Here is a 23,488-nt window from a genome sequence, read left to right as displayed (position 1 = left end):
CATAACACAACAGAACACGTTTTTACCATGATAAGTCTACTGAGTGATTGTCTTGAATGTGAATTATGTAACCTATTAAAAAAGTATTTATAAATGGTTAGTTGGTTTTAAATCTTTATCTTTTGCTATTTCTACATTTAAAATTACCGAGACAGAAAATCAGACGTTTTTTCATTGATTCAACGTCTAAAGACGTTGAATCGAAGTAAAGAAACTCTGAGTGATTTGCTGTCTGGGTACCAGGGTTGCCAACCTTTGAAAATATTTCCCGCCCAAACTGATCACTGAACCCACCCAAAACCAGCCCAAACGCTTTTTTGACGTTATAATGCAATTAAACTTCCAAAATGCTTTTGATAGAATCAATTCAATCATATGTACTAATGTCTAACATATCTAGATCTAATAATTTACGCTGAAATTAGCATGTACCTGCAAAAAAAGAACAATCAATGTGTAAGAATTAAGATAATTACAGTGCAAACCATACGCGCCGACTTCCGGGGGGGCCGGGGGGCGGCGCCCCCTGTAAAGTTATGGTTGAGGGGCAAGAAAAATGGTTATTACAAGTGTTGTTTCAAAGATAAAACACTTACGTTGTTTTTGCCCGCAAAACAGCAGCTGGCTTTCTCATACGGTATGGAAATTTCAAAGTAGATGGTAGAGTAACTTACGCTGCTGGAATAGTCACGTAACTCTTCACTGCAATATTAAGTAAACCAGCTAAATTAGACGCGCTATTGTCAACGAGGTCTTCCCGCTGTGAGATCAGTTATGATTCAACAGAACGCATTGTTTTGTTCGCAATGTGTGAGAATTAAATCGAAAACCGATAAAAGAAAAGGTGTTCAATGGTTTTGGTCGCAGATATTACCTGCCTTAACGACGCCTCTTACGGCTATTATCACCAAGCCAACTGACATCGTTTTATGCGGCCGCTAAGGTTTGACATCGACTTTAACGATCATGGAATGTTACGTAATAAGAACGATTACCGGTATATCCTACACGCAAAAATGCAAAATAAAAAAATTGATCTCTTAAAACAGCTCTTTCCGCTGTTTTTGTCTCGTGAGCTTTGCATACTGCTTAACATTGCATAAGGTTTAGAATTGACAAGTAATCATTAAATTTGAAACTTAAGTTTGAATGACTGCAAATAAACGTATTCAAAATTTTGATTTCAGCCGACGACTACGCCATTACACACTCCGTAATCTACGTCGGCAATGATTTCGCCCCAGCAAAAATTTTGAAAACTGCCGAGCTGGAGACAACAGCTTGTCCTGTGTATAAGTTGAACCTGTCTTTTTGAGGTGAAAATTTCTTGCGAACATCTCGATTTATACTCGAGTATATACGGTATTCGATAAAAGACTATAAAGAGTAAAGACTTTTGATAAAAAACAGAAAACACTTTGTCGTTGTTAGCGCTTTGAAAATAAGTAGGCTAATTAGCAAAACGAGGTTAATAAAACTGATAGCGGGTTTCTACTCTACTTGAGATCATGATTTTTTGCGTTTTATTTCGATAACTTTACTGTCTTGATCGTTGTTATTCACTCGCACGAAAAGGAAATGAATCGGCTTGTTTTCCAACAGTTCCAATTATGAGCTAACAATATCAAATTTTTTACAACTAGGCGTACAGCATGCGTAAAACTAATCATTTTAAGCAGCGGTTCCAATAAATTCGGTTTGCGACCTAGGACCTAGGTGTCAACTGTCAATATAAACAAGACACTAAGCTTAATCAAAGACTATTTTAATTGAGTAAAATAGCGTTATGGTTATGACGTCATCACCTTTCTCGCCCCCCAAGGTTTTTTGAAAAGTCGGCGCCTATGGTGCAAACAAAATAACAATTAACCAATATGTAACTTTACTAAACACAGGTCAGCACAGCAGGCACAGTATGTCCAATTTTGACAAATTACACATTACCTACACGTTTATGATCATACATATTCACGTCAAACTTATCTAACAATTTCAGAGATGGCATTATTTTGCCCACTTTCCCATGGTAAACAATGCCTTGCTATGAACACAACAGCGTTTAGTAAAGCTTTGTAGGCCTACTGAACTTTTATGTAAACTTTCTGAATGAAAATAGAAAAATAATAAAACATTAATTTATGCATCTCACAAGCACAAAATAAACTTGCCTTCTTTATGAGACCAATTTAATGGCTGACATGACAGCACTAGAGCAGCAACTTACAGCATTCTATACAACCTACCTCAACCTAACTACAGTACATTTGAACTTCGGCTACATTCTCTCCTTTTAATAAGTTTTAGCATTCTCACGTTGTTTTGAGACACATTACTCAAACTAGCCCAAAAAACCGCAACCCGCAACCTTCAAAAAAATCCCGCAACTCAGGACGAAAACCAGCCCAATTAGGGTGAAAACCGCAAGGTTAGCAACCCTGCTGGGTGCACTCTTCGATTTACCACCCTCATTCTGACCACAGTCATTCTGGCACCACCGTCATTCTGGCAGAATAATTCTGCGCGATCCGCCTAAAAAAATGATCCGTAAAAATTTGCGCGATAAACAATGCGATGAAAGTAGCAACACTCGGAAGCTGATAGAATCACTTCTCGTTACCACATCAAAGCAAATCTTATATTTTTTCCATAGCCAAATGAACAGTGAACACAGAAATTTAAATAAAAAACTCGACTTGTCAAAGATAAAGCAACTGCAATTGCGAAAAGTTAGACAAAAAATCGTATCTATTAAGACTGCTATATGTGATATGGCAAGAAAAGTAAGCATCACAAAAACGACTATAAAAATACTTTCCCGATATATTTTTCGGAATTTTATTTTTGAATCGTGTTCAGAATTAAATTTCCTTCCCAGGGATGGCAAGCTCGTGGTGGGGCAGACGAAGGAAACGCGAGCAGAATGGTTTAAAAATGGAAGAAATGTCTTGCGTATTTAAAAACAAATAGAGATTTTAACGTTGATAAACGCCTTCAATTAGGCGTCTATAAAAATATTTTCCCGATATATTTTTCGGAATTTTATTTTTGAATCGTGTTCAGAATTAAATTTCCTTTCCAGGGGTGGCAAGCTCGTGGTGGGGCAGACGAAGGAAACGTGAGCAGAATGGTTTAAAAATGGAAGAAATGTCTTGCGTATTTAAAAACAAATAGAGATTTTAACGTTGATAAACGCCTTCAATTAGGCGCCTATAAAAATACTTTCCCGAAATATTTTTCGGAATTTTATTTTTGAATCGTGTTCAGAATTAAATTTCCTTTCCAGGGATGGCAAGCTCGTGGTGGGGCAGACGAAGGAAACGCGAGCAGAATGGTTTAAAAATGGAAGAAATGTCTTGCGTATTTAAAAACAAATAGAGATTTTAACGTTGATAAACGCCTTCAATTAGGCGTCTATAAAAATATTTTCCCGATATATTTTTCGGAATTTTATTTTTGAATCGTGTTCAGAATTAAATTTCCTTTCCAGGGGTGGCAAGCTCGTGGTGGGGCAGACGAAGGAAACGCGAGCAGAATGGTTTAAAAATGGGGTAAATGTCTTACGTATTTAAAAACAAATAGAGATTTCAACGTTAAAAGACGCCTTCAATTAGGCGTCTATAAAAATACTTTCCCGAAATATTTTTCGGAATTTTATTTTTGAATCGTGTTCAGAATTAAATTTCCTTTCCAGGGATGGCAAGCTCGTGGTGGGGCAGACGAAGGAAACGCGAGCAGAATGGTTTAAAAATGGGGTAAATGTCTTATGTATTTAAAAATAAATAGAGTTTTTAACGTTTATAGACGCCTTCAATTAGGCGCCTATAAAAATATTTTCCCGATATATTTTTTGGAATTTTATTTTTGAATCGTGTTCAGAATTAAATTTCCTTTCCAGGGGTGGCAAGCTCGTGGTGGGGCAGACGAAGGAAACGCAAGCAGAATGGTTTAAAAATGGGGTAAATGTCTTACGTATTTAAAAATAAATAGAGATTTTAACGTTTATAGACGCCTTCAATTAGGCGCCTATAAAAATATTTTCCCGAAATATTTTTCGGAATTTTATTTTTGAATCGTGTTCAGAATTAAATTTCCTTTCCAGGGGTGGCAAGCTCGTGGTGGGGCAGACGAAGGAAACGCGAGCAGAATGGTTTAAAAATGGGGTAAATGTCTTACGTATTTAAAAATAAATAGAGATTTTAACGTTTATAGACGCCTTCAATCAAGCGCCTATAAAAATATTTTCCCGAAATATTTTTCGGAATTTTATTTTTGAATCGTGTTCAGAATTAAATTTGCTTTCCAGGGATGGCAAGCTCGTAGTGGGGCAGACGAAGGAAACGCGAGCAGAATGGTTTAAAAATGGGGTAAATGTCTTACGTATTTAAAAATAAATAGAGTTTTTAACGTATATAGACGCCTTCAATTAGGCGCCTATAAAAATATTTTCCCGATATATTTTTCGGAATTTTATTTTTGAATCGTGTTCAGAATTAAATTTCCTTTCCAGGGGTGGCAAGCTCGTGGTGGGGCAGACGAAGGAAACGCGAGCAGAATGGTTTAAAAATGGGGTAAATGTCTTACGTATTTAAAAATAAATAGAGATTTTAACGTTTATAGACGCCTTTAATCAAGCGCCTATAAAAATATTTTCCCGAAATATTTTTCGGAATTTTATTTTTGAATCGTGTTTAGAATTAAATTTGCTTTCCAGGGATGGCAAGCTCGTGGTGGGGCAGACGAAGGAAACGCGAGCAGAATGGTTTAAAAATGGGGGAAATGTCTTACGCATTTAAAAATAAATAGAGTTTTTAACGTATATGCACGCCTTCAATTAAGCGTTTATAAAAATATTTTCCCGATATATTTTTCGGAATTTTATTTTTGAATCGTGTTCAGAATTAAATTTCCTTTCCAGGGGTGGCAAGCTCGTGGTGGGGCAGACGAAGGAAACGCGAGCAGAATGGTTTAAAAATGGGGGAAATGTCTTACGTATTTAAAAATAAATAGAGATTTTAACGTTTATAGACGCCTTCAATTGACCGTCTATAAAAATATTTTCCCGAAATATTTTTCGGAATTTTATTTTTGAATCGTGTTCAGAATTAAATTTCCTTTCCAGGAGTGGCAAGCTCGTGGTGGGGCAGACGAAGGAAACGCGAGCAGAATGGTTTAAAAATGGAAGAAATGTCTTACGTATTTAAAAATAGAGATTTTAACGTTTATGCACGCCTTCAATCAAGCGCCTATAAAAATATTTTCCCGAAATATTTTTCGGAATTTTATTTTTGAATCGTGTTCAGAATTAAATTTCCTTTCTAGGGATGGCAAGCTCGTGGTGGGGCAGACGAAGGAAACGCGAGCAGAATGGTTTAAAAATGGGGGAAATGTCTTACGTATTTAAAAATAAATAGAGATTTTAACGTTGATAAACGCCTTCAATTAGGCGCCTATAAAAATATTTTCCCGAAATATTTTTCGGAATTTTATTTTTGAATCGTGTTCAGAATTAAATTTCCTTTCCAGGAGTGGCAAGCTCGTGGTGGGGCAGACGAAGGAAACGCGAGCAGAATGGTTTAAAAATGGGGGAAATGTCTTACGTATTTAAAAATAGAGATTTTAACGTTTATAGACGCCTTCAATCAAGCGCCTATAAAAATATTTTCCCGAAATATTTTTCAGAATTTTATTTTTGAATCGTGTTCAGAATTAAATTTCCTTTCCAGGGGTGGCAAGCTCGTGGTGGGGCAGACGAAGGAAACGCGAGCAGAATGGTTTGAAAATGGAAGAAATGTCTTACGTATTTAAAAATAAATAGAGTTTTTAACGTATATGCACGCCTTCAATTAAGCGTCTATAAAAATATTTTCCCGATATATTTTTCGGAATTTTATTTTTGAATCGTGTTCAGAATTAAATTTCCTTTCCAGGGGTGGCAAGCTCGTGGTGGGGCAGACGAAGGAAACGCGAGCAGAATGGTTTAAAAATGGGGGAAATGTCTTACGTATTTAAAAATAAATAGAGTTTTTAACGTATATGCACGCCTTCAATTAAGCGTCTATAAAAATATTTTCCCGATATATTTTTCGGAATTTTATTTTTGAATCGTGTTCAGAATTAAATTTCCTTTCCAGGGGTGGCAAGCTCGTGGTGGGGCAGACGAAGGAAACGCGAGCAGAATGGTTTAAAAATGGAAGAAATGTCTTACGTATTTAAAAATAAATAGAGATTTTAACGTTTATAGACGCCTTCAATTGACCGTCTATAAAAATATTTTCCCGAAATATTTTTCGGAATTTTATTTTTGAATCGTGTTCAGAATTAAATTTCCTTTCCAGGGGTGGCAAGCTGGTGGTGGGGCAGACAAAGGAAACGCGAGCAGAATGGTTTAAAAAAAATGAGGTCTGGTACAAGGATGAGTGGTGCCTGTTCTGGTGGTATGAAATCTGACACATGTACGAGTGGTGCCGGTCCTGTTGTTGTGAGGTCTGCTAAAAGGACGAGTAGTGCCGGTCCTGTTGTTGTGAGGTCTGGTACAGGATTGAGTGGTGCCTGTTCTGGTGCTGTGATGTCTGCTTCCGGTACGAGTGGTGCCTGCTCTGGTGTTATGAAGTTTAATACAGGCTCGAGTGGTGCTGGTCCTGTTGTTGTGAGTACTGGTACAGGGTCGAGTGGTGCCTGTTCTGGTGCTGTGATGTCTGCTTCCGGTACGAGTGGTGCCTGCTCTGGTGCTATGAAGTCTAATACAGGCTCGAGTGGTGCCGGTCCTGTTGGTGTGAGGTCTGCTACCAAGACGAGTGATGTCGGTCCTGGTGCTGTGATGTCAGCTTCCGGTACGAGTGGTGCCTATTCTGGTGCTGTTTTGAAGTCTGACACACGTACGAGTGGTGCTGGTCCTGTTGTTGTGAGGTCTGCTAAAAGCATGAATAGTGCCGGTCCTGGTGTGAGGTCTGCTACAGGGACGCGTGATGCCAGTTGTAATCCTACTCGAAGCTTTGTTTCGCAAAATCGGTTTTCTCCACTTGAAACGTTATTTCATTTTGATGAACTTTGCCAAGAGAGCACCTTTCCGAAACGTAACAGCAAAGTGTTGACAATGAACTTTGGAGGTGCTTCTGATGACTTAGTAAGTCAAACAGCAAATGAAATTGGTAGGTATTTAGCGAAAAATAATTTGCATTCCCTGAGCAACAAATCAAACCGTGTAGAGTTTTTAACGTCTTCGAGTTTTCGTGCAAAGTGTGCTGCTTCTAAACGAGAGAAATATTTGTTGACGTTTTGTCGAAAAAATAAAAACTTAATAGATCATTTCAAAACAAATTCCGCTTCGGTATCACAAACTGTGCCCTCTCAGTTAGATATTGAATTAGCAAATTCCATCAGCAAGCATATGGACGACTTCCCTCGCGATGACTACCTTCCTGGTTCATGTGTCGCAGCAATGCTAAAGGAAAATCATTGGCCTGCTTCCTTTTTTCGCTCTGAAGTGAGAACAATTAAATCTAGATGGCGTCGTGATTCTTCTTTTAGGGAATCGGTAAAACTACTATATGTTTCTTCTAAACAAAAAGATATAGCGAAAGGCGTGACATCTCAACATATCTCCTCAACGCTAGGTGCGCAAAAGTTTTGCGATGTTGGTCAACAGAATAACCCAGATCAAAACGAAACAATTGTTTCTGTTGCCTATCGAAGTGACATTTCTTTACAAAATCATGAAGACAATCCTCTCTACTGCATATGTAACAAGCCTAATGACGGATCCCTATATGTGTGCTGCGGAACTTGCTTGAAATGGTTTCACCCTCGCTGCATATTCTCACCAAATAGTCCGGCATTAGCTATAACAGAAAAACAATGGAATTGTGCTAATAGTCATCTTGTATGCGAAGGTGAACAGATAGTGTTGCATTCTTCAAATTCCGTGTTTTGTCATAAACTTGTTGGTGTAAGCAACAAACCCATTCAACATTTAAATGTCTTACCTCCAGTTTTCCAGCAGAAATCTGATTTGCTTTGTAACGTTAGTAAATCTGCCTCTCCAACTAATTCTGATGATTTACAATTGTCTGATAATAGATCAAACTTACTTCTATCTAACTGCGACAACAATTTCGTAAAGACCGAAACTAATCACCTAAAAACCGAAACTGACAAAATAATCGAAATTGATGATCTAAAAGCAAAAGTTAATCATAATAAAAAAAAATTTATTGATGTAAAAGTCAAAGTTGATGAAACCTTAAATGAAATAGATAATCTAAAACCTGATGGCAAAGCTGAAGATGATGTAGGCCTAAAAGTTGATCGCCAAAAAATATTTACTGATGTAAAAAACAAAAATAATGACCCAAACGGAGTAAATGATAATGAAGGTAGCATTTTTGGATACTCCCAAAATCAGAAACCTTGGATTTCTGATGAAACATTGAAGGAGTTAGGGGATTTTAAAGAGCCAGTATCGCAAAAGCGTGAACGACGTTGTGAATTGGTTAACATAGATAGTAAGTCGTTATTCCTCACGTTAGATGAATGGAAAGAAATGACTCCCAGTCGCACTGCGCATAGATTTTCATCTGGTTTATATCGCGATATTATATGCAAAAAAGTTAGAAAAATTTATGACAGATGTATTTTTTGTTTCAGAAATCATTATTTGGTAGAACCAGCAGCAGGTGAATCTCTAAGTAGCGGCGATACAAAATTTTACAATGGCCATGCTAACATGTATTGCAAGCACTCGCGTTGTTGTGAATGCTCAGTAAAGGGGACCATTCGTATATTTTCGTACGTTGATAAAGTTGAAATAGTCGTAAGTGTGAAGGGGAAGCGTAGCCATGAATCGCATTGCGTTAAACGAAGGCCGGTCGCAGGAGAACAACGTAAATTACTTATGGAACAATTACAATGTAAACATCCTAGCGAAGTTGGCCGAAAGTTGGTAGATGACTTAACTGAAGATGAACTATTTTACGGAGCGTATAACTTTGCTCCTGCCTCGTCTGTTTTGAGAAATATAAAAAGTGAAGGTAAGCTTTGCAATAGATACTCAAAAAATTGGATGTATAACATCAATCGCCTGAGATACGAGTTTGAAAAGAAAAATCGAACCTTTATAAGACAAATAACTACACATCCACCAGGCGTTATAATGTATTCAAATGCACAAGTGAAACTTTATCGGGATTTATGCCCCATTGATGTAGTTTATTTCGACGCAACTGGAAGTATAGTCAGAAAACAAGAAGGTGAAAAAGACTTTCAAATTTATTCGCTTTTAGTGAGAAGCCCATACGCCGGGGGTCCAGCGCTCCCGGTGGCAACAAACATCGCAACAACTCATAATTCTGAGAGTATGCGGAGTTTTCTGGGAAAATTTTTAATGGACACTGTAAAAATTTGCGGGAAAGTAAAAAAGCCGGCATTGATGATGATTGACGGTTCCATGGCTATGTGGAATGCTGTATTAAGTGCTATGTGCAATGAGACAAGGTTAGATTATTACAACAGATGCTGGAGAGTAGTTACAGGCGAGGCAATAACGTACGACTTAGAAAAAACGTTCGTTCACAATTGCTTGAGTCATGCCATGCGTGCAGCTAAAGTTATGGCAAAAAAACATTACAAACATAAACAACACAGATTGACTGCAATGCATTGGATTTCGTTGTTATTTGCATGTACAACCCTGCGTGAACTGGACGAAATAATGGAAAGCATTATTTGGGTAACCAATTGCGAACGAACGTCTTTTCAAGTGGACTATCATTTTAACAGACTGCATCAAGGCGTTAAACCTTACGAAACTAAATCAAAAGTAACAAATGAAATTGAAGAAACCGATGTAAACGACCTGACTGACAATTTTCATACCAGCATGCGTGAGGATCAAAAACAAGAATTGAAATCTCCATTTTACTTACGCTACCATAACCGACTTGTCGCTTTTTTAGATTCTAATAACTTTTCGTATCACCTTAACCATTGCAATTCCAAGCTAAAGCACGAAAATGTTTATATGGACAAAACCTTTTGTTCCCAACTCATTCGAATTGTTTTAAGTCGAATTAGTACAACTTCGCAGCTAATTCTGGGAGACTTATCCCGGCATTCGTCTCATCATCATCAATGCCCAAATGATCAACTCTACTTTCGGTATTCCTCTTGGTTTAAAAATGTTATTTCTTCCGAATTAAGAAATATTTCTCAGGATAACTTAACTCAAGGAATCATTGAGCAGCATTTTTGGGATTTGAAACAAATTTATTTAAAAGGAAAGCGAGTTGTAAGTATCGATAATTTTGTGGAACAATATGAAAATGAAATCAGAACTAGTGAAAAAATATACTCTGCACATTATATACACCAAGGTTACAGAAAACCTCACATTTCTTCCAAAAACAAAAGCGACCAAACATTGAAAGATCAGTCAAACCATTGCACTAGTCTGGTAGTTTCTAAATTTAGAAAACCAAAAAAACGTCGTTCATCTGGGTTTTACACTAACAATGAATCAAAAAAGCATATTCGATACGGCAATGTCATAAGTGACTCCATGTCCACATCGGCTGTTTATAAAAACACTGCTTTTGCAACCTCTATGTGTGATGACAAACGGATAAATGACTTTTGGACTGCTATAAAAAAAGATTTCGAGTACATGAAAGAATTTTCAACAAAGGTGTGGCACGGTTTGGCAATAAATCGTAACTGTTTATCTGATGCCGCTCTCGTAATAGACAAAAACCACGAAGTGTCTTGGCTAGATTTACTTACGGCGTGTAATAACCCCTGTAGGAAAATCAAGAGCGAATTGGAAAAGCACTATACAAATCCAACGGCCGTTGGTTGGCTAAGCAAACGTCTGGTAGACGCTTACATTTTGCTAGAAGTCAATGAACCGAGCAACATTAACGCCATAGGAGCTTTAGACTGCGATTCCACAAGCAAGCTTCTTCAAGGAACACCCGTAAAGTCAATAAAATTTTTCAAAACGGCCATGATAGAAAACGAGGACAAACTGCGACCCGTCGTTCTTCTGCCTTTCTTGTGCAATGGTCATTTTCGTTTGTTACATTTTTCCATCCAAAAGGAGTTGTTACATTGCTATGATTCATTAAACAATGGCATGTCCAGTGATGTTTCAAAGTTCTTTTGTGACGGCGTAGATTGTTTATTAAATGTCTTGGTTGATTACGGGCTATGTAAGGACGATTGTGCCGTAGACACTAAACACATCTTGATGCAACCAGACAACAATACTTGTGGAGTGGCCGTTTGCATGACAGCGGATATTCTTTGCAACAACAGCAATGAAAAGCTTAACCAAAGAAATTTGGATGTTGATTTTTTCACAACCTATCGACATTGGATGATATATTACATCGTTACAAACGCTATCAAAGCTCATCCTGATTTAATGATTCTATCTGGAACTCCTAATAGCAATCTTCCTCCTGGCTTAGTAAATGTAGGTAACTCCTGTTGGTTGAACGTTGCATTGCAAGCGCTTAAATTTGTAATTATAACATGTGATGTGCCAATATCGTGGCTGGAAAACGACAAAGGTATTGCAAAACTAGACAGAAATTTATTTCTTATAATGCATAATCTTATTGTTAACAGAAACGTAGAAGAAAAACTACTTAAAAGCACGTTGAATGATATAAGAAGTAAATTTCCACTGGATTTGCAACATGACCCTGCCGAATTTTTTAGCGAATCGTCATTGCCATTGTTATTAGAGCGGTCTGATATAACATTGGCACTGGAATACGTCACGTATCACCAGTGTATTGAATGCGGTTCAAAAAGTGAGCTTCATAGAAATAACGAAAAAGTATTATTTCTACCAATGTACCACTGGATTTCGGAAAATAATCTTTTATCCTTATATCTAAAGAACTTGCTCGTTGACAACGAAATGTCACCATGTTGTAAATGTACAAGTGTGAACTGCACTACGAGTAAACAAATATTTAGTTTCCCCAAAGTTTTGGTTCTGTCTTTAGGTAGAAATACTGGTGTAATCAAATCCAAAAGATGTGTCACAGCAGATGAAACTTTTACTCTTGAGGATGCAAATGGCGTTGAATGTAATTACAAATTCGTAAGTGCCATTGCACATTTTGGTGAAGGGAAGGAAAACGGCCATTACATTTGTTATTGTCTAGAAGGAGCCAATGTAGTTTGGGAATTTAATGACAAAAAAGTTCGATGTATTTCGTTCTGCGAAATGACAAAGGTAATACAGGATCGCGGATACTTGTTTTTCTACGTAAAAGCTAAAGACTGAATACAGCAAAAGAATCCGCAGCATCCTACTCGATTTGCTGAACAAATGTTTAGAAGTTTATGTTGTGCTCAGAGAATACAAATTATTCTTCATTAACTGATACCTACTACATAGCCGAGTGGTGAGGTCGGCATAGCCGAGTGGTGAGAACTTGGAAAGGCAATCGAAAGAGCACCGGGTTCGACACCGTTCAAGAGCATGCGGGTGTGTCTTTGGCAGGACACTTAAAGGCATGCCTGAAAGTGGACACGAAGATTGGCTTCATTGCTTTCGTGTCCACTTAATCCAAATCTTCAACCACCAGGTGTAAGTCTGGATACGACAAACAAACCTAGTGATTTCTAAATCAAATCATTGTAGATGCTGTAATCTATTAAAACTTAAAAAAATACCCATTCGAAATGTATAGCCTATAATCGCTTTCTAGAGAAATTTAAGTTTTCAAATTAGGATCTCTTCAATTTACACATCATTTTGTCAAATTCTGAAAAGTTCAATATTGATAAAGCATTAACTATTCTGTACAATTTTTTTGCACTACTCAAGATGTGCTGTATAAGCAGGTGTAATATGGCTACTGGCGACAGGTCCTGCGTTAACAAAAAACCTAACGACCGTATAAGGTTGCCTCAAAGGTGCGGTGGGAAAACCTTACAACAATACAGAACTTAATGAACAAATGTAACACAAGGAATTTATTTTTGTACAGGTCTTTTCCATTATTTTCTGTAAGTTCCAATTTTTCAACTATCTTTTATAAACGCTCAATTGAAGGCTTGCCAAAACGTCAAAATCCTTATTTAATTTTAAATACGCAAGATATTTCCACCAATTTTAAATCATTCTGCTCGCGTTTCCTTCGTCTGCCCCACCACGAGCTTGCCACTCCTGGAAAGGAAATTTAATTCTGAACACGATTCAAAAATAAAATTCCGAAAAATATTTCGGGAAAATATTTTTATAGACGGTCAATTGAAGGCGTCTATAAACGTTAAAATCTCTATTTATTTTTAAATACGCAAGACAATTCTTCCATTTTTAAACTATTCTGCTCGCGTTTCCTTCGTCTGCCCCACCACGAGCTTGCCACCCCTGGAAAGGAAATTTAATTCTGAACACGATTCAAAAATAAAATTCCGAAAAATATATCGGGAAAATATTTTTATAGGCGCTTGATTGAAGGCGTCTATAAACGTTAAAATCTCTATTTTTAAATACGTAAGACATTTCCCCCATTTTTAAACCATTCTGCTCGCGTTTCCTTCGTCTGCCCCACCACGAGCTTGCCACCCCTGGAAAGGAAATTTAATTCTGAACACGATTCAAAAATAAAATTCCGAAAAATATTTCGGGAAAATATTTTTATAGACGGTCAATTGAAGGCGTCTATAAACGTTAAAATCTCTATTTGTTTTTAAATACGTAAGACATTTCTTCCATTTTTAAACCATTCTGCTCGCGTTTCCTTCGTCTGCCCCACCACGAGCTTGCCACCCCTGGAAAGGAAATTTAATTCTGAACACGATTCAAAAATAAAATTCCGAAAAATATATCGGGAAAATATTTTTATAGACGCTTAATTGAAGGCGTGCATATACGTTAAAAACTCTATTTATTTTTAAATACATAAGACATTTCCCCCATTTTTAAACCATTCTGCTCGCGTTTCCTTCGTCTGCCCCACCACGAGCTTGCCACCCCAGGAAAGGAAATTTAATTCTGAACACGATTCAAAAATAAAATTCCGAAAAATATTTCGGGAAAATACTTTTATAGGCGCCTAATTGAAGGCGTTTATCAACGTTAAAATCTCTATTTATTTTTAAATACGTAAGACATTTCCCCCATTTTTAAACCATTCTGCTCGCGTTTCCTTCGTCTGCCCCACCACCAGCTTGCCACCCCTGGAAAGGAAATTTAATTCTGAACACGATTCAAAAATAAAATTCCGAAAAATATTTCGGGAAAGTATTTTTATAGACGCCTAATTGAAGGCGTCTTTTAACGTTGAAATCTCTATTTGTTTTTAAATACGTAAGACATTTCCCCCATTTTTAAACCATTCTGCTCGCGTTTCCTTCGTCTGCCCCACCACGAGCTTGCCACCCCAGGAAAGGAAATTTAATTCTGAACACGATGCAAAAATAAAATTCCGAAAAATATATCGGGAAAATATTTTTATAGACGGTCAATTGAAGGCGTCTATAAACGTTAAAATCTCTATTTGTTTTTAAATACGTAAGACATTTCTTCCATTTTTAAACCATTCTGCTCGCGTTTCCTTCGTCTGCCCCACCACGAGCTTGCCACCCCTGGAAAGGAAATTTAATTCTGAACACGATTCAAAAATAAAATTCCGAAAAATATATCGGGAAAATACTTTTATAGACGCTTAATTGAAGGCGTTTATCAACGTTAAAATCTCTATTTATTTTTAAATACGTAAGACATTTCCCCCATTTTTAAACCATTCTGCTCGCGTTTCCTTTGTCTGCCCCACCACGAGCTTGCCATCCCTGGAAAGGAAATTTAATTCTGAACACGATTCAAAAATAAAATTCCGAAAAATATATCGGGAAAATATTTTTATAGACGGTCAATTGAAGGCGTCTATAAACGTTAAAATCTCTATTTATTTTTAAATACGTAAGACATTTCTTCCATTTTCAAACCATTCTGCTCGCGTTTCCTTCGTCTGCCCCACCACGAGCTTGCCACCCCTGGAAAGGAAATTTAATTCTGAACACGATTCAAAAATAAAATTCCGAAAAATATATCGGGAAAATATTTTTATAGACGCTTAATTGAAGGCGTGCATATACGTTAAAAACTCTATTTATTTTTAAATACGTAAGACATTTCCCCCATTTTTAAACCATTCTGCTCGCGTTTCCTTCGTCTGCCCCACCACGAGCTTGCCATCCCTGGAAAGGAAATTTAATTCTGAACACGATTCAAAAATAAAATTCAGAAAAATATATCGGGAAAATATTTTTATAGACGCTTGATTGAAGGCGTCTATAAACGTTAAAATCTCTATTTATTTTTAAATACGTAAGACATTTCCCCCATTTTTAAACCATTCTGCTCGCGTTTCCTTCGTCTGCCCCACCACGAGCTTGCCACCCCTGGAAAGGAAATTTAATTCTGAACACGATTCAAAAATAAAATTCCGAAAAATATTTCGGGAAAATATTTTTATAGGCGCCTAATTGAAGGCGTCTATAAACGTTAAAATCTCTATTTATTTTTAAATACGTAAGACATTTCCCCCATTTTTAAACCATTCTGCTCGCGTTTCCTTCGTCTGCCCCACCACGAGCTTGCCACCCCTGGAAAGGAAATTTAATTCTGAACACGATTCAAAAATAAAATTCCGAAAAATATATCGGGAAAATATTTTTATAGGCGCCTAATTGAAGGCGTCTTTTAACGTTGAAATCTCTATTTGTTTTTAAATGCGTAAGACATTTACCCCATTTTTAAACCATTCTGCTCGCGTTTCCTTCGTCTGCCCCACCACGAGCTTGCCACCCCTGGAAAGGAAATTTAATTCTGAACACGATTCAAAAATAAAATTCCGAAAAATATATCGGGAAAATATTTTTATAGACGCCTAATTGAAGGCGTTTATCAACGTTAAAATCTCTATTTGTTTTTAAATACGCAAGACATTTCTTCCATTTTTAAACCATTCTGCTCGCGTTTCCTTCGTCTGCCCCACCACGAGCTTGCCATCCCTGGAAAGGAAATTTAATTCTGAACACGATTCAAAAATAAAATTCCGAAAAATATATCGGGAAAGTATTTTTATAGTCGTTTTTGTGATGCTTACTTTTCTTGCCATATCACATATAGCAGTCTTAATAGATACGATTTTTTGTCTAACTTTTCGCAATTACAGTTGCTTTATCTTTGACAAGTCGAGTTTTTTATTTAAATTTCTGTGTTCACTGTTCATTTGGCTATGGAAAAAATATAAGATTTGCTTTGATGTGGTAACGAGAAGTGATTTTATCAGCTTCCGAGTGTTGCTACTTTCATCGCATTGTTTATCGCGCAAATTTTTACGGATCATTTTTTTAGGCGGATCGCGCAGAATTATTCTGCCAGAATGACGGTGGTATTCTGGCAGAATAATTTTTCCGCTTTCCGCCTAAAAAAGTTGTCCGTGAATAAGTGCGAGGCACAAAATGCGACAAGACATAAGTTCGAAAAATCTTATATAAAACTATAATCCACAACATGTGCCACTTAAACTTTACATGCATTAGATTCAGTATTAAATTACCTTTCCACGGATGTGCACCAATAGGATGGCATTTGGAAGGAACTCCCAGCAGAACGCTTCAAAGATGGAGAATATATTTACGATAAACATTAAAATAATAAGATTTTGCAGAATTGACACCTCTTCAAACATCTTCGAATAACACTATAATCCGCAATACGTGCCACTTAAATTTTACATGCATCGGATTCAGTATTAAATTACCTTTCCAGGGATGTGCACCAATAGGATGGCATTTGGAAGGAACTCCCAGCAGAACGCTTCAAAGATGGAGGATATATTTTCGATAAACATTAAAATAATAAGATTTTTGCAAAATTGACACCTTTTCAAACATCTTCGAATAAAACTATAATCCGCAATACGTGCTACTTAAATTTTACATGCATCAGATTCAGTATTAAATTACCTTTCCAGGGATGTGCACCAATAGGATGGCATTTGGAAGGAACTCCCAGCAGAACGCTTCAAAGATGGAGGATATATTTACGATAAACATTAAAATACTAAGATTTTTGCAAAATTGACACCTCTTCAAACATCTTCGAATAAAACTATAATCCGCGATACGTGCTACTTAAATTTTACATGCATCAGATTCAGTATCAAATTACCTTTCCAGGGATGTGCACCAATAGGATGGCATTTGGAAGGAACTCCCAGCAGAACGCTTCAAAGATGGAGGATATATTTTCGATAAACATTAAAATACTAAGATTTTTGCAAAATTGACACCTCTTCAAACATCTTCGAATAAAACTATAATCCGCGATACGTGCTACTTAAATTTTACATGCATCAGATTCAGTATCAAATTACCTTTCCAGGGATGTGCACCAATAGGATGGCATTTGGAAGGAACTCCCAGCAGAACGCTTCAAAGATGGAGGATATATTTTCGATAAACATTAAAATAATAAGATTTTTGCAAAATTGACACCTTTTCAAACATCTTCGAATAAAACTATAATCCGCAATACGTGCTACTTAAATTTTACATGCATCAGATTCAGTATCAAATTACCTTTCCAGGGATGTGCACCAATAGGATGGCATTTGGAAGGAACTCCCAGCAGAACGCTTCAAAGATGGAGGATATATTTTCGATAAACATTAAAATACTAAGATTTTTGCAAAATTGACACCTCTTCAAACATCTTCGAATAAAACTATAATCCGCGATACGTGCTACTTAAATTTTACATGCATCAGATTCAGTATCAAATTACCTTTCCAGGGATGTGCACCAATAGGATGGCATTTGGAAGGAACTCCCAGCAGAACGCTTCAAAGACGATGGAGGATATATTTACGATAAACATTAAAATAATAAGATTTTTGCAGAATCGACACCTCTTCAAACATCTTCAAATAACACTATAATCCGCAATACGTGCCACTTAAATTTTACATGCATCGGATTTAGTATTAAATTACCTTTCCAGGAATGTGCACCACTAGGATGGCATTTAAAAGGAACTCCCAGCAGAACGCTTCAAAGATGGAGGATATATTTACAATAAACATTAAAATAATAAGATTTTTGCAGAATCGACAATTCTTCAAACATCTTCGAATAAAACTATAATCCGCAATACGTGCTACCTAAATTTTACATGCATCGGATTTAGTATTAAATTACCTTTCCAGGGATGTGCACCAATAGGATCGCATTTGGAAGGAACTCCCAGCAGAACGCTTCAAAGATGGAGGATATATTTACGATAAACATTAAAATAATAAGATTTTTGCAGAATTGACACCTCTTCAAACATCTTCGAATAAAACTGTAATCCGCAATACGTGCCACTTAAATTTTACATGCATCAAATTCAGTATTAAATTACCTTTCCAGGGATGTGCACCAATAGGATGGCATTTGGAAGGAACTCCCAGCAGAACGCTTCAAAGATGGAGGATATATTTACGATAAACATTAAAATAATAAGATTTTGCAGAATCGACACCTCTTCAAACATCTTCAAATAAAAACTATAATCCGCAATGCGTGCCACTTAAATTTTACATGCATCGGATTTAGTATTAAATTACCTTTCCAGGAATGTGCACCAATAGGATGGCATTTGGAAGGAACTCCCAGCAGAACGCTTCAAAGATGGAGGATATATTTTCGATAAACATTAAAATAATAAGATTTTGCAGAATTGACACCTCTTCAAACATCTTCAAATAAAACTATAATCCGCAATACGTGCCACTTAAATTTTACATGCATCGGATTCAGTATTAAATTACCTTTCCAGGGATGTGCACCAATAGGATGGCATTTGGAAGGAACTCCCAGCAGAACGCTTCACAAATGCTGGAGGATATATTTACGATAAACATTAAAATAACAAGATTTTTGCAGAATTGACAATTCTTCAAATATCTTCAAATAAAACTATAATCCACAATACGTGCCACTTAAATTTTACATGCATCGGATTCAGTATTAAATTACCTTTCCAGGGATGTGCACCAATAGGATCGCATTTGGAAGGAACTCCCAGCAGAACGCTTCACAAATGCTGGAGGATATATTTACGATAAACATTAAAATAATAAGATTTTTCCAGAAATGACACCTCTTCAAACATCTTCGAATAAAACTGTAATCCGCAATACGTGCCACCTAAATTTTACATGCATCGGATTCAGTATTAAATTATCTTTCCAGGGATGTGCACCAATAGGATGGCATTTGGAAGGAACTCCCAGCAGAACGCTTCAAAGATGGAGGATATATTTTCAATAAACATTAAAATAATATGATTTTTGCAGAATTGACACCTCTTCAAACATCTTCAAATAAAACTATAATTCGCAATACGTGCCACTTAAATTTTACATGCATCGGATTCAGTATTAAATTATCTTTCCAGGGATGTGCACCAATAGGATGGCATGTGGAAGGAACTCCCAGCAGAACGCTTCAAAGATGGAGGATATATTTACGATAAACATTAAAATATTAAGATTTTTGCAGAATTGATACCTCTTCAAACATCTTCGAATAACACTATAATCCGCAATACGTGCCACTTAAATTTTACATGCATCAAATTCAGTATTAAATTACCTTTCCAGGGATGTGCACCAATAGGATGGCATTTGGAAGGAACTCCCAGCAGAACACTTCAAAGATGGAGGATATATTTTCGATAAACATTAAAATATTAAGATTTTTGCATAATTGACACCTCTTCAAACATCTTCAAATAAAATTATAATCCGCAATACGTGCCACTTAAATTTTACATGCATCAAATTCAGTATTAAATTACCTTTCCAGGGATGTGCACCAATAGGATGGCATTTGGAAGGAACTCCCAGCAGAACGCTTCAAAAATGCTGGAGGATATATTTACGATAAACATTAAAATAATAAGATTTTTGCATAATCGACACCTCTTCAAACATCTTCGAATAGAACTATTATCGGTGTGATGTGCAAGGTTTTCCTACCGCGCCATTGAGGCAACCTCATGCGGTCGCTAAATTTTTTGTTAAGGCAGGACCTATCGCCAGTAGCCATATTCTACCTGCCTGTGGTGAATCTGACAGAACAATGACGACAACCATAGATAGGCTATGTGACAATTAATTTTGTCTGGATTTACATTAAACTTGATGTTGGCGAGGTTGTATGTAAGTGTAGTTTCTACTATTGATCAAGTTTCTTAATGATCAAGATCAAGTTTGTTTGTAGGCGAGCATTTATTGATTTTTCTGCTAGCGAATTCAACAACTGCTTTTGCAATTTTGCTGTAATTGAAAAAGACTTAGCTTATTGCTATTTCCTTCTTTCTGTGTGAACCCTGATGAGGTTCAAGTTCATTGAGCTTCGCTCAGGGATATTAGAACACCAGTTGTTCTAGATATCCCTGGCTTCGCTAGACACTTCATCATAGACCATTAGGCTACTCTGTGCAATTGAGAAAAAACATCAAGAAATGCTTAGAAAACATGATGTAAATGCAATTGTAAAGCTGAGTAAACGAGACATTTCTCCAGCATTGTAGCCTATGGCAAAATTGTTCCTACTTTAGCATAATTATGTGGAGCGATCATTTTCCTTTTTGAAATCAATGCTATATCCTAATATAAATTTTGCAGACGCAAACATTGCACAGTATATGTATAGGTCCAATAAATGAAATTGTACTTCAGTGCTTGTTAATTAGATGCATTAGAGTTAGACATTTGAATTCTTCTTGAGATTTTGAAGTGAAATAACGTAAATGTTTGGGTTCGTTGTTTTAATATGTTATTGTTCAAAGTAGGCTAAGCCTACATGTGAAAACTTGTAACTTATGCGAGTTGTTAATTATGAAAATTAGCATAAACTTGATGCTTAACAACTAAAGTCATATATTGTCATGTATCTCAAAAAATAAAGTCATATCTTTTGATTTTTTAGATCATAAAAAACTTGCTCTAGTGATGACCTTTTCAAAATTTAGTTATTTTCAAATTTGATGCACCATTAATGCATTTTTTAAGCGCCGATTAAGCTAGCCGTCCAACTAGATCAGTGGATCCCAACCTTTTAAGGCTTACGATACCTTTCAGAAGAGAAAAATATTTTATGGCACCCCATGGCAGACCCCCCACGATGTTTCACCTTGAATGCAGCAGGTTGTTGAAACAAACCTTAATACTGAATCTGATGCATGTAAAATTTAAGTGGCACGTATTGCGGATTATAGTTTTATTTGAAGATGTTTGAAGAGGTGTCGATTCTGCAAAAATCTTATTATTTTAATGTTTATCGTAAATATATCCTCCATCTTTGAAGCGTTCTGCTGGGAGTTTCTTCCAAATGCCATCCTATTGGTGCACATCCCTGGAAAGGTAATTTAATACTAAATCCGATGCATGTAAAATTTAAGTGGCACGTATTGCGGAATATAGTTTTATTTGAAGATGTTTGAAGAGGTGTCAATTCTGCAAAAATCTTATTATTTTAATGTTTATCGTAAATATATCCTCCAGCGTCTTTGAAGCGTTCTGCTGGGAGTTCCTTCCAAATGCCATCCTATTGGTGCACATCCCTGGAAAGGTAATTTAATACTGCATCTGATGCATGTAAAATTTAAGTGGCACGTATTGCGGATTATAGTGTTATTCGAAGATGTTTGAAGAGGTGTCAATTCTGCAAAAATCTTATTATTTTAATGTTTATCGTAAATATATCCTCCATCTTTGAAGCGTTCTGCTGGGAGTTCCTTCCAAATGCGATCCTATTGGTGCACATCCCTGGAAAGGTAATTTAATACTAAATCCGATGCATGTAAAATTTAAGTGGCACGTATTGCGAATTGTAGTTTTATTTGAAGATGTTTGAAGAGGTGTCAATTCTGCAAAAATCATATTATTTTAATGTTTATTGAAAATATATCCTCCATCTTTGAAGCGTTCTGCTGGGAGTTCCTTCCAAATGCCATCCTATTGGTGCACATCCCTGGAAAGGTAATTTAATACTGCATCTGATGCATGTAAAATTTAAGTGGCACGTATTGCGGATTATAGTTTTATTTGAAGATGTTTGAAGAGGTGTCAATTCTGCAAAAATCTTATTATTTTAATGTTTATCGTAAATATATCCTCCAGCATTTGTGAAGCGTTCTGCTGGGAGTTCCTTCCAAATGCCATCCTATTGGTGCACATCCCTGGAAAGGTAATTTAATACTAAATCCGATGCATGTAAAATTTAAGTGGCACGTATTGCGGATTACAGTTTTATTTGAAGATGTTTGAAGAGGTGTCAATTCTGCAAAAATCTTATTATTTTAATGTTTATCGAAAATATATCCTCCATCTTTGAAGCGTTCTGCTGGGAGTTCCTTCCAAATGCCATCCTATTCGTGCACATCCCTGGAAAGGTAATTTAATACTGAATCCGATGCATGTAAAATTTAAGTGGCAAGTATTGCGGATTATAATTTTATTTGAAGATGTTTGAAGAGGTGTCAATTCTGCAAAAATCTTATTATTTTAATGTTTATCGAAAATATATTCTCCATCTTTGAAGCGTTCTGCTGGGAGTTCCTTCCAAATGCCATCCTATTGGTGCACATCCCTGGAAAGGTAATTTAATACTACATCGGATACATGTAAAATTTAAGTGACACGTATTGCGGATTACAGTTTTATTTGAAGATGTTTGAAGAGGTGTCAATTCTGCAAAATACTTACTATTTTAATGTTTATCATAAATATATCCTCCAGCATTTTTGAAGCGTTCTGCTGGGAGTTCCTTCCAAATGCCATCCTATTGGTGCACATCCCTGGAAAGGTAATTTAATACTGAATCTGATGCATGTAAAATTTAAGTGGCACGTATTGCGGATTATAGTGTTATTCGAAGATGTTTGAAGAGGTGTCGATTCTGCAAAAATCTTAGTATTTTAATGTTTATCGTAAATATATCCTCCATCTTTGAAGCGTTCTGCTGGGAGTTCCTTCCAAATGCCATCCTATTGGTGCACATCCCTGGAAAGGTAATTTAATACTGAATCTGATGCATGTAAAATTTAAGTGGCACGTATTGCGGATTATAGTGTTATTCGAAGATGTTTGAAGAGGTGTCAATTCTGCAAAAATCTTATTATTTTAATGTTTATCATAAATATATCCTCCATCTTTGAAGCGTTCTGCTGGGAGTTCCTTCCAAATGCCATCCTATTGGTGCACATCCCTGGAAAGGTAATTTAATACTGAATCCGATGCATGTAAAATTTAAGTGGCACGTTGTTGTGTTCTTAGCTCATTCAATCAGAGTCATACTCGAATTCTGTTTTATTATGAAATTGCACAACCAAGATATAGTGTGAAACCTGCAAAGTAAGCCCAAAGCGAGAAGTGCCAATTAACAAAAGCAGGCGGATGAATATTAAGCA

Source organism: Aplidium turbinatum, chromosome 9 (assembly GCF_918807975.1).
Source record: "Aplidium turbinatum chromosome 9, kaAplTurb1.1, whole genome shotgun sequence".
NCBI lineage: Eukaryota > Metazoa > Chordata > Ascidiacea > Aplousobranchia > Polyclinidae > Aplidium > Aplidium turbinatum.
This window is presented reverse-complemented; position numbering follows the sequence as displayed.